Source organism: Rhinolophus sinicus, linkage group LG10 (genome assembly GCF_036562045.2).
Source record: "Rhinolophus sinicus isolate RSC01 linkage group LG10, ASM3656204v1, whole genome shotgun sequence".
NCBI lineage: Eukaryota > Metazoa > Chordata > Mammalia > Chiroptera > Rhinolophidae > Rhinolophus > Rhinolophus sinicus.
Window position 1 is genome coordinate 7,124,618 of NC_133759.1, and position 5,821 is coordinate 7,130,438.

Here is a 5,821-nt window from a genome sequence, read left to right on the forward strand (position 1 = left end):
TGGCGGTCTTGGTGTTATGAGCACTGCTCTAACCATCCAGCCACCTAGTTCCCTTTATTTTTTATCCAAGATGATGCTTATCACAATTCCATACATCCAGAGTCGCTGGTACTGTGACTTTGGTCGTGACTTCTTTTCTCACTAGGATGCTGAAGACGTGGCTATTAGTCTCCCAACAAGACTCATGCAGTGAAGCACAGAGAGGCCAGGGCTAGGGATGGGGTCGCCAGGAAACTGGTCCTTAGGAAGCGGAGGAAGGAACACGTGCCAGGGAACCCATGGGAACAAAGCCCAGGAGGCTGATAGGGAGGCGTCCATCCTTAACTATTGACTCAGAAAGTTAACCACACAGCCTCACCTGGAGGAGGGGCTGACAAAATGGCCCTGGTAAAGCTCCCAGTGGTACAACCTGGTCACCCTTCATCCTGGAGGCATTCCGCCTCCCTTTTGCATCTAGAATCAATGAAACACTTCAAGTCATGGTTCGTTTCTCATTGGAGTGCTGATGTCAGACAAACACAATTCTGAGAAACTAATTCAGAGGAAAGCACAGGTCCTCGGGAAGCTGAGGCAGGAATATTTACAGCCTCTGTGGCTTCTCTGTTCCCTGTGATGCATACACTGACCTCGTGGGAAGAGCTGGGTTCTGCTGTTCCATCTGTCCCAGGGCTGGCACCTATGATGAAGAGTGTGGTGCCTTTGACAGGAGGACCAGAAGCTACTGCCCCCCACCCCGCTTCCACACAGTTGTCCCAGGGGCACTTGCTCATGTTTGTAAAGGATGCAGGAGCCCAGCTGTCAAAGTTAAATAAATGCTGGCCCCTGAGAGCAAAAACACACTCTGAGGGGGCCCAGAACTCCAGGACCCCCTCAGCAAACACCTTGGTGATGGTCTCACAACACAAGATTACAAACACAATCTGGGGAAAGAATTAGCCGGAGAACTCAGGGAACACCCTGGAATGACAGTAGGTGTGGGATGTGTCTAGGCAGGAGAAAAGGCAGAGAACTAAGCCACTCAAAGGGGAGTATTTGGGTGGGGTTAAGAAAACAACAAAAAACTCAAGAAATTTTGAGGGGCAATGAGGGCTGGGGTTTGGGCTGACCCCTGGACTAGAAATGGGTGCTGGCACCATGTCTGTGGGATATGCCCCAATGACCACAGGCTGCATGTGTATACAGCAACTCCAGGGTAAGGGGCTGGGTGAAGATCACCTGCCTGCCCAGTTCCCAAAAGATACAGAATGAGGCTCCGACTAGGTGGGGACAATCTTTTTTCTCTTGTTTTTATGGAAGAATCACACTGAAAAGTAGAGTATACAGAGAGTACAGCTTCATGAATTATGAAATAGAATGCTAATATAACCATCACCCAGGTCAAGAAATAGAACACCACAAATCCCCAAAGTCCACTTGTGCACCCCCTCTTAATCCCCAACTCCCTCCTCTTCCCAGGCCTCGTACCTAAAGGTAATTACAGATAAATTTTGCCTGATTTTGAACTTTGTATAAGTGAAATCATAAACTCTTGTGTCTGGCTTTTTCACTCACCATTACGTTTTTGAGATTCATCTGTGTCATAGTACGTGGTTGCAGTGCTTTCATTCCCAATGTTATAGGGGACATACCCTCATTTATCCACTGTTGATGCTTTCAGTTGTTTCCAATTTTTGTCTTATGCATAGTGCTGTCAGTAACATTGTTATACGTGTCTTTTTTTGCACATATGCATTATATTGGGGGCTATGTTCTCAAGAGTATAATCGCAGGGTCACAGGCAGATACTCCCAAAGTTTTCCAAAGTAATTGTACCAACATACGCTCCAGTAGTGTCAGAGTTCCAGCTCCTCCGTATCTTTCCCAAAACTTGGTCATTTTTATTTTAGTCATTCTGATATAATATTTATTTTTAAATTTGTATTTCGCTGATAACTAAAGATGTTGAGCACCTTTTCATTAGTTCACCATCTATTTGGATCTTCTCTTTTGTAAAGTGCTTGTTCAAGTCTCTTGCCCACTCATCTGCTGGGTTATCTTTTATGGACTTATAGTATGTATTCAGGATATGAGTCCTTAGGTTGTATACCTTACAATATCTTCTCTCATTCTTAACGTTATCTTGTGATGAAAGGAAGTTCTTAATTATAATGTAATCCAGTCTTTCAGTATTTTGTGTTATGGTTACTGCATTTTGTGTCCTGTTAAAAAACCGTTGCTTAACTCATTTAGAGCTTCTGTATTTTCTTCAAAAAGTTATTTCCTGTTCAGATGTAAAATCTATCTGGAATTGATTATGTGGGTAGTATGAAGGGGGGGCCTCATTTCATTTTTTCTACATAGATATCTAACTGAGCCAGCACCATTTATTGACAAGCCCATCCCTTCCTCTTATGGGCTTTTAAGAGCCACCCTTGTCAGAATTCAAGTCTCCACATATCTTTATGCCTCTCTCTAGATTTTATTCCACTTATCTGTTTATTCTCACACCAGCACCAGACAGTCTTAGGTTTTGTAGCTTTCTTGATATCCCGTAGAGGAAGTTGTCCTACTTTGATTTTCTTCAAGACTGTCTTGGGTATTCCTAGCCCTCATACATTTTAGAATCTACTTTGTCAGTGCGTGAACACACACACACACACTATGTTTTATATATATGTATATATATGGATTGTTATTGGAGTTGCATTAAATATCAATTTAGGAACAATTGGCATCTTTACAATACTGAATCTTCCAACATTTGAACATAGTTTTTCACTTCATTTATGACTTTATTCTTTCAATTTGTGTGTGTGTGTGTGTGTGTGTGTGTGTAGAATCATTGCACATGTTTCATTAGATTTAATCCTGGCTTTTTATGTTACTTGATGCTATTGTAAAATGACATCATTTTAAAATTTTTCATTTTCTAGCTGTTGCTGATATGTAGCAATTACAACTGATTTTTTACATATTGACCTTGTGTGTCCAATGACTGCTAAACTAACTCAACAACTTATCTGTAGGTACTTTTGGATTTTTTTACATACACAATCCTGTTGTCTGAGTATGAGTTATATATTTTTTCCTTTCCAAACCTCATATCTTTTTTTTTTTATTTAGCTCTCCTATATAAATATTTAGGCTTGTGCTCATGAGTGTAGAATGTTTTTCTCTAGCAATGTTCTGCTGCTCCAGAGGTGAGGGATTCACAAACAGTCTGTTTTAAGTGGGGTTAGATTTTAGCCCAGCATGTTTGTCTAGGAAGAGTAGGGCAGGAGAGTTGTGAAAGGACTGGATTCTATAAGGCTAGTGGTAAGGGCAAGGAACCGAGGAAGTGATGAATGATGGATTAGAGATCTTAGTGAGACCAAACTACTGTTGGATAATTTGAGATGGATGGGTTGGCCATATCTTCTGGCCTGCTCTTCCAGCAATGTACCCCTGACTAGGAGGAAGGAGGGAGCAAACACAGGGTAGGGAGGACAACGCAGGAGGAAAGAGGCCTAGATGTCCTGGAGGGCAGTTTCTGCCAAGACTTTGCCCTCTGGTCTTCTGTCCTGCTCTCCCTCTGCCCCATAGCAACCTCAAATCTAGGTCTCTGGGCTTGGAGCCGATGAGAAGAGACTGAAGATGAACCATGTAGGGGTCTTGCTATGTTCCTAGGAGGTAGGGGCAAGGCTGGACTTGGAGGAACTCTCACCAATACTTGGGTTTGTCTTTACAGGGGGCATTAGAAGCTGCCACTGGGGGTGAGGCATAGAGGTGAGTGCAAATGGGAAGGACAGCAATGGGAGGACAACGGTGAAGGCAGGAACAGCAGGAAGCCAGAGAGAACCATCTGCAGTAGCAAGTCAGGGGTGTCAAGGAGAGGTCTCCGTCTTGTCTGTACAAGGAGCACCAGTTGAGCCCGGTGCTAACCCTAGTGGAGAGAGCAGAGCTTGATTTCCTCCGGCCATGGTCCCTTTACATCTCTGCACATTTGCCAACAGAGCCTCCAAGACCAAGGATACCTCCTCTAGGTCATTCAAGGCTCCACTCAGGCATCTTCTGCGGGAAGCCTTTCCAGAGAGCTAAGGTGTCTCAGGTGCCTCCTCTGGGACCCCAGAACGCATTCCCCTAGTTCTCTGCCTGTCTCCATCCTTCGTTGTTGTAAATTTTTGTGCCCTCCACTCCTAGATTGTGGAACCAGAGGGCATGTGTACAGTCAAACTCACGTTCTCCGCCTCCCTCTTCCAGAGCCTGCAATGACTAGGACCCAACCAATGGAATTCCCCGCCTTCAGCCTCTCTGTAGATGTTCCACCCTCACGCCCGTAGGAACCCAGACCATGTATCCAGCGCAAAGCTCCAACGTTAGGTCCTCAGATTCTGAGGCCGGAGAGGGCAACACTTTGGCCCATCCGCTGGCTCGCGGTAGCCACGTGGGGCGCCCTGGAGGTGAAACTTGAGGGAACTCCGTCTCCTGGAGACACAGCAGTCCAGAGGCCAATGAATGCGCCGTCGGATTGGTTGATGGTGATGTCCTATGTACCATTTGGGGTGGGCCAGAGGCCTTAGCCCGAAGTTCTCTACTTGTTGGAAGCAGGAGCCGCGCCCCTTGGGGTGTTCTAAGCCCCGGACCTGACTCCTTCCTCTTTTCTCGGTCCTGGGACGCCCGCACCCTCTGCACGTGGCATTGCAGTCAGTGATCGCTGCTGCCTTTGCAGGCCAACCCTTAGAGCGCTTCCTGGATTATCATCCCTCGGGGCTATCCTGGAACCCGTGGAGCCCCCTCCCTCCAGACAATAAGTCCGCCATCGGGGCGGAGCCTCCCATTGTGCCAATAGAGACGGCGACATTCGGATTGGAACGCTTTGCGTTCACCCACCGCCCCCTCGTATTCAGTGTCGTCTATTCCGCGGCGCCTGCCCATTGGCCAGCCGGGACCGACTTGTGCCAGGAGTTGCGCAACGTGGGGAGAACTGAATTGAACCGCGGGAGGAGGAGGGAGCTTCCGTTAGTCCCTTCAAGGGGTTAAGGGACGCGGTCATAGCGGGCGAAAGGAGGATCCCGGGCCGCAGCCGTGTGGCAATGCCGGCCTCCACGTGGCATCCCAAAGCACTCGAGACCCGCGACTCGGGCGGGGAAGGTTAGCCTCCAGTGGAGGAGCCTCCCAGCCCTGGGAGACCGCCCGGAGCCGTCAAGGCAGGACAGTTTGGCCTCTGCTTCCACCTCGGGCTGGTCACCTCCCGCCCTGCTCCGCAGGGGCACTCCGAACTAGGAAAGGGTCGAGACATATTTCATGAGCTAAAACTCACCGATCGAATAGTTAAAGCTATTGTTTGGGCTTCTGGCGCCCCAGGTACCCATCTAGCCATCATCCCCTCTGCCCCCAGCATTCCGTATAGTACCCACACCCCGCCAAACAGTCAAGAGTACACTCACTGTGCACCAAAGTTTCAGAACAAAATCCGGGACAGGGTTCGGAACTAGTGCTCAGGAAGGGGGACAAGAGACCCGCAAGCGGAAGAAAGGCTGGGAGACGGAGCTGGGGCAGCGCCCTAGAAGGAGAGGCGGGTGAAGGCGGTGGCCGCCAACAGGAAGGGTGGATCCAAGAGCCGCAAACCTCCGCTCCCTGTTCAGCACCATGGGCAGCACTTATACTTTGCCCTTAATAAAGATGGCGGAAACAGCTTCTATAGTCAGAGCTGCCATGCGCGACGGGCTGTACCACCGGATTTGGAGCTTCGGGCGGAGGTGGAACGAACCATCGCAGCGGCCGGGAGCCATGTTGGAGCGACAGGAGGCAGCAGCAGCGTCGGGGATGCTGTGGTGGGGGAGGCAAAAGCCGGGACTGCACG

General features: G+C 48.5%; 1 long non-coding RNA gene across 1 annotated transcript; it reads right to left on the minus strand.

The window, feature by feature from the left end:
• Nucleotides 1-1,265: 1,265 nt before the first annotated feature.
• On the minus strand, nucleotides 1,266-5,764 carry LOC141567156 (uncharacterized). Its single transcript, XR_012489571.1, has 2 exons — nucleotides 5,406-5,764; nucleotides 1,266-5,237 (listed from the first exon to the last, which is right to left on the minus strand). It is a non-coding gene; the product is annotated as an uncharacterized LOC141567156 (long non-coding RNA).
• Nucleotides 5,765-5,821: the final 57 nt, after the last annotated feature.